Raw genomic sequence first — 6798 nt, forward strand, 5'->3', positions numbered from 1 at the left:
TATGGAAGTTAAGATTCTTTCGTGGAATGTGAGGGGGATAAATGACCCAAACAAAAGGGCCATCATCAAAGTGGGAGTTAGAGAGTGGGGTGCTAACCCAGTTTGCTTTCAGGAGACAAAAATGGAAGTTTTGTCGGATGTGATTGTGAGGAGTGTCTGGGGAGGTAGTTGGGTAAAATATGACTGGGTTCCAGCAGCGGAAAGTACTAGGGTCATTATTCTAATATGGGATGATAGAAGCTTGGAGGTAAAGGAGATTAAGAAGGGAGTTTTTTCTTTAGCAGCTCTTGTCAAAGATAGAGTGAGTGAGGTGGAGTGGGGATTTCGGGGAGTGTACGGACCGGTAGGAGAAGTGTCCAAGGTGTTTTTCTGGGAGGAACTGGCCAATATGATTGGGGAATGGGACATTCCATGGGTTCTAGGGGGAGACTTTAGCATTATTAGATTTGCGTAGGAGAGATTAGGGTGTAGTATGATTTCAAGGGCCGTGGAGGAGTTTTCCAACTTCATCAATGATAACTTTCTCATTGATCTTCCTCTGTCAGGGGAAAGGTTTACTTGGGCCAGGGCGGAGGATTCCAACTCAAGGTCTAGACTTGATAGATTTCTGATATCACCCTCCTGGGATGAGCTGGTGCCGAATGTGCTGCAGATTCCTTTACCTAGACTGACTTCAGATCATTTGCCTATCTTGCTAGATGGATACAGAGGGAGGGGGGTGCATGCTCCCTTCCGATTCGAGAACATGTGGTTGAAGGTGCTAGGATTTGGTGACAAGGTGAAGAATGGTGGACAAGCTCCCTTCCGATTCATTCCGTCTTTCGAAAAAACTTAAATTGTTCAATGGAGATATTATTAGGTGTAATAAGGAGGTTTTTGGGAGGGTAGAGGTTAAAATGATGGAGCTTATGCATGAATTGGGGGATCTAGAGAGAGAGGGAAAGGGGCGAGAGAGTTAGATGAATCCGAGAAAGCGAGACTGGGGAAGGTTAAGAGGGAAATAGTCGAGTTAGCAATAGCTCAGGAGACTAGTTGGTGGAAAAATTCGAGGGAGCTATAGTTAAAAGAGGGGGATTCGAATACCAAATTTTTTCACAGGGTGGCGGTTGAAAATCGAAGGAGAAATTTCATAGATTCCTTTTGTGGATGGGGTGAGGATTGAGGGAGAGGAGGAGGTAAAAGGAGCGATAGTGGGGTTTTATGAGAACTTATTCAAAGAGGAAGTTAGTTGGAGGCCGATTTTGGGGGGAACAGAGTTCAACCACATAGGGGAGGGAGACAGTGAGTGGCTAGAAAGGGCTTTCGAGGAGGAGGAGGTGCACGAGGCTGTGTCGAGTTGTGCTGGTGATAAGGCCCCCGGCCCTGATGGTTTCTCCTTGGCCTTCTTCCAGCTCTGTTGGGACACCATCAAGGGGGAGTTAATGGAAGCCATTGAATAGTTCCATGTGAATGGTATTTTCGAGAGAAGTATCAATGCTTCTTTTATTACTATTGTGCCTAAGAAAGAAGGTGCATCTTGTATTAGTGACTACATGCCTATTAGTCTCGTGGGGAGCATTTACAAGATTATTTCTAAAGTGTTTTCCAACAGACTCAAGAAGGTTTTTGACGTGCCTGTTTCATCCTCCCAGAATGCGTTTGTGGAAGGTATGCATTTGTGGAAGGTAGGCAGATCCTGGATGCAGCCTTGATGGCAAATGAACTTGTAGACTCCAGAAAGAAAAATAGAGATCCCGTCTTACTATGCAAGTTGGACCTTGAGAAGGCTTTCGACCATGTCAATTGGGAGTTCCTGGATTTCATTATGATGCGGATGGGGTTTGGGGAAAGATGGAGGGGATGGATCAAGTTCTGCATTTCCTTAGTCAGATTCTCTGTCATGGTTAATGGTAGCCTGTGTGGTTTCTTTGGCAGCTCCAGGGGTCTCAGGCAAGGAGACCCGCTATCCCCCATGCTATTCATTCTAGTGATTGATGCTTTGAGTAAAATGATGGATCGTGCGGCAGGCGGAGGCTTCTTGAGAGGATTCTCAGCTCCGATCGGGGTGCTAGTGCCCAAAGAGTCTCTCATTTGCTTTTTGCGGATGACACCTTGATTTTCTGTGATCCCGATATGGATTAGTTGACCTACCTGAAGCAGGTCCTGCAGTGGTTTCAGATGTTATCAGGTCTCAAAATCAACCTCGGCAAGTGTGAGATTTTCCCGGTGGGTAAGGTTGCTAACATTGATGCTTTGTCTTATGTTCTCAGATGTAAGGTGGGCTCCCTTCCTACTACTTACCTGTGTCTCCTATTGGGCGCTTCGCATAAGTATAGTATGGTTTGGAATCCAGTGATCGAAAGGGTTGAAAAAAGATTAGCAGGCTCACAGAAACGGTACTTGTCAAATGGTGGAAAGGAAGTGCTCATTAAAAGCACTTTATCGAGTATGCCCACCTATTACTTATCCTTGTTGCAAGATCATTTGAGCATCACGGAAAAACTAGAGCGGCTACAAAGGAATTTTCTTTCGTATGCAGCGGATGGAACTAGAAAGTATGATCTAGTGAATCGGCAGACAGTCACTTCCCCAAAGAAGTGGGGTGGACTTGGAGTAAAAAATCTTAGGGTATTCAACAGAGCTTTGTTGGGGAAATGGCTGTGGAGATTCGGGGTAGAAGAGCATACGCTATGGATGGAGGTCATAATAGAAAAGTACGATTCCACGGGAGGGGGTTGGAGGACCAAGGCAATCACAATACCTTTCGGGTGTGGCATGTGGAGGAGCATCCTTCAGTGGCAACATCTCTCACATGGAAGGAGAATCAGCTTTTGGAATCATAGGTGGTGTGGAGAGGATACTCTGAGGGTCTCCTTCCCCACGTCTTCAAAGTTTCAAACCAGAAGGAATTGTTAGTCCAACAAATTCGTAAGGTGCATGAAGGGGGGGGGGAGGGTAGTATGGGACCTCTCATTAAGAAGGAACATGCAAGATTGAGAGATTGCGGAGCTCTAAGATTTATTGACACTGCTATATGGGCAAGATAGGCCCCAGCCATCTTGTGATTCTTGGAGATAGGGTTTGCTTGGCGATGGTCTGTTCACCGTAAAGTCCTTTTACCAGAGTATGTTGGTGAGAGAGGAGGCCTCTTTTCCATACTCCTCGATCTGGATTCCTAAGACGCCCACGAAGGTGTGCTTTTTTGCATGGCTAGCGGCGAGGGGAGCGATTTTGACTGCTGAGAATCTGCGAATGAGAGGAATTACACTTGTTAATTGGTGCTATATGTGTAAAAGCTCAGGGGAAGATGTTGATCATCTTTTGTTGTATTGCCCTGTGTCCTCGGCTTTGTGGAGGGCGATCCTGAACCTTTTTGGTATTCAATTGGGTGATGCCAAGCACTGTAAAGGAAATGTTATATAGCTGGGCCGGTTTCCGTAGAAGAAGAAAGCAAAAGGCGTGGAAGTTCTCCCTGTTAGCTATCATGTGGATAGTTTGGGGGGAGATAAATAAGAGAGCTTTTGAGGGGATTGAGTCTCCTCTTTCACATCTTAAGAATTGTCTTTTATATTTGATTGCTTTTTGGTGCACTCATATAGCCCCTATTTGTATAGAAGATTGGGCGTCTTTTGTAGAGAATCATGTTCTTATGTAAATTCTCTACTTTTTGGTATAGTTCTTGTATACGGGAGTTCTCTCCCTTTTGATTAATACAATTTACCTTATCAAAAAAAAAACTTCCTTGTACTTCTAGTAGGGTATGTTGTAAGGTTATTATGGGAAAAAATATGATATGCCTTTTCATATATAGTGGAAGTTTTCTACTTGTAAGCATGATTGGTCCAACTTATATTACTTTTGCTAAAAAATATAGTAAAGTGTTTTGTAACCAATTGAACAATTAATTAGTTAACATCTCTACCACCACCTAAGCGTGCTGGATCAAACTAAAAGTTGACAAATGATAAACATTTCACAGGATGACGAAGTATAAAGTGGTATTAAAAGGAACAATATATTTGTTAATGTCTTTTTATGATTACCATTATTATTATTTTGAGTGGATCTACTGACATTAGAGAAAAGCCATTATTATAAAGATCACAAATCTGATGCAATATTACAACTCTAACATAGTAAGATGATAATTACAAGCACATAAGGGAGAGCCAAAATACAATTTAGCATAATCTCAGAGAAATTAGAAGATTTTAGGACCCCATTACTGGAAAAATTACCGTAATGTAGTTTTAGTGGGATTGACTTGTATTCGTGTGTAATTACAGTTGTGTATTCTAGTCACCGGAGCACTTGGCGGAAGGTTTGACCATGAGATGGGAAATATTAATGTCATATGCCGTTTCCCGTCCATGCCGATTATTCTTCTCTCTGATGACTGCCTCATCCAACTTCTTCCGAGTACACATCATCACAAGATTCATATCCAGTCCTCTGTTGAGGGACCACATTGCGGACTCATACCCATTGGAACGACTGCTGGAAGAACCACAACCACAGGTCTCAAATGGAATTTGGGTGAGCAGCTCCATCTACTCTTTTCTTATTAAATTTTAATATGGTAGTTTAGACTCAACCTGCCTCAATTTGTTATAGGTTGATGCTTTATGTGCTGCATATCTCTATTTGTTTTTGGTTCAATACAAGAAGGATAAATTTCTCTCCAGATTTGATGCCATCATACTAGTGGTATCTACTTTTTCTACTAGACTGACTTGTGTTCACTTGACTTTATTTCAGACAAGACAAAAATGAGGTTTGGTGGTTTAGTCAGTACATCTAATATCGTGAAAGAGAACATAGTAACAGTGCAATCTGAATCTGACCTCCTACGGACGATTTCTATATAAAAAAAAGAATGAAGGATGCAGCTTGCAGATGACACAAATGAAGAGCCAAATTTTGCTAGATGAATCGGGGGTGCTGACCTCCATTTTCTGTTCAATTCTTTCCAGATAAAGAAGTTTCACAGAGTTTGAAAATTGTTGGGGTTCTTATTTTTTTTGGGGAATACAGTATCTCTCCAGTCCGATTGTGTGCTGGTACACAACAGATTTCTTTGGCGTCAAGTGCCTGTATTGCAGTAGTCTTGGGGAAACAAACAACACGGTTTTCAGATTCGAACCAAATGCGTTTAATGAATCAAGCACATAAACAGAAGTTGATAATCAAAGTTAACCCCCATAATGAAACATGGAGAAGTATATTTTTTATTTTGCGGTAATACACTGACATGTCTACAGTTGGTAAATACGGAAGATTGCAATATAAATGAGACAAAGGGTTCGCTCGTTCAATTGCTCGTAGAAAGGGATCGTTTGAAAATTGTTCCTAATGGTGTTTAATTCTCGGGCACCAACAAATCAGCATGCTTAAGAGGAACTACCAAATATTTGCTACTTAAAAATTAGAATGACCAGAAGATGGTAGATAATTTCGTTTTAGAAAATGTAACGGTGAAGAATCATATTCGAATCTGATTTCGCGAAAGGTAGAAATCCAGCTCGCATCTCTCTTTAAGGTGTTATGTGTTTATATGCACCAATAACTTATATAGTATATCTCTCTGTCTTCGACATGAGAAGGAAAGATAACAAAGGTTAAATGACACCAAGTGTGTGCGTAAATCAAGCATTTTAACCGAGTGACAAGTTGAAGCGCAAGTGCACATCCGACAAACTTTGCTGCTCCTTTGAACCTTGCTACTTTACTATAGTTTTCTAAAATTGAATGAAAATATATCACTTGCACTTGAAACATAACTATATTTAATATACAAAAACACGTCTATATTTTTGAGTAAACTTTTGTCAATTAAGACCAATACAATTTCTTTTGGAAAACACCAAAGTCCAAATGATATCGAGTAATGAATAATAATCTACTACTCGTGCAATAATAACAGTTGATATCGCAGTTCAGTAGAGGAATGGACTATGAAAAAGAAACAGGATTATTTTCCAACTTTCAGTTCCAAGTTAAAAATTCAACTAAAAAGTATATAGTGGCGTCGCCCGGACTTGGACCGGAGACCTTCAGTGTGTTAGACTGACGTCATAACCAACTACACCACGACAGCATTGCGTTACCTCATTTCGATATATTTTATATCTCGGACAGGTTCTCTTTTGGCGGCAAATAAGTGATTTTCTGAACAGTAATCAAATTGAAAACATAGGGTTTTGTTGCTTGGTTTGATTTCTGGTCCTTGAAGCTCCACTACTCAATAATCAGTTAAAAGCTTAAAAAATTGCAGATATGCATCCCTAAGTTCTCAGAATGAAGTCGATTTGATACCTTACAGGTACCGTCATGTCACGATCCAAACCCCGATACGGTCGTGATGGCGCCTCTCGTGAAGACAAGGCTAGCCAACCATCCCATTTCGCCTTTTCAGAATATTTAAATATTGGTGCACAGTTTTAACATAATTAAATAACCACAGTCTAAACAGATATTTCTTTATTAAGTGCGGAATCAACCCAAACACAGGCCAAACCGGGGTGTCACAAGTCACGAGCATCTATTAGAGTATAACTACAACTACAAGGCCCAAAAAACATTTCAAATAAGACTAATAAACAAAAGGGAGAAATGCGGTGCTACGAACGCTGGCAGTCACCTCACCAAACTTCGATAACTTAGCCATCGACTAGCCCAAAACCCGCTACCGGGTGAACAAATACCTGCATCTGCACACGAGGTGCAGGGAGTAAAGTGAGTACTCCAACTCAGTGAGTAATAAGGGTAAATAACAACTGAGTAGTAAGAAATCACGTAAAGCAAACCATCATGCTCTAT

General features: G+C 41.3%; 1 non-coding gene across 1 annotated transcript; it reads right to left on the bottom strand.

The window, feature by feature from the left end:
• Positions 1-6002: 6002 nt before the first annotated feature.
• Positions 6003-6076, bottom strand: TRNAV-AAC. The gene has a single exon. It is a non-coding gene; the product is annotated as a tRNA-Val (tRNA).
• Positions 6077-6798: the final 722 nt, after the last annotated feature.

This window comes from Nicotiana attenuata, unplaced genomic scaffold (genome assembly GCF_001879085.1).
Source record: "Nicotiana attenuata strain UT unplaced genomic scaffold, NIATTr2, whole genome shotgun sequence".
NCBI lineage: Eukaryota > Viridiplantae > Streptophyta > Magnoliopsida > Solanales > Solanaceae > Nicotiana > Nicotiana attenuata.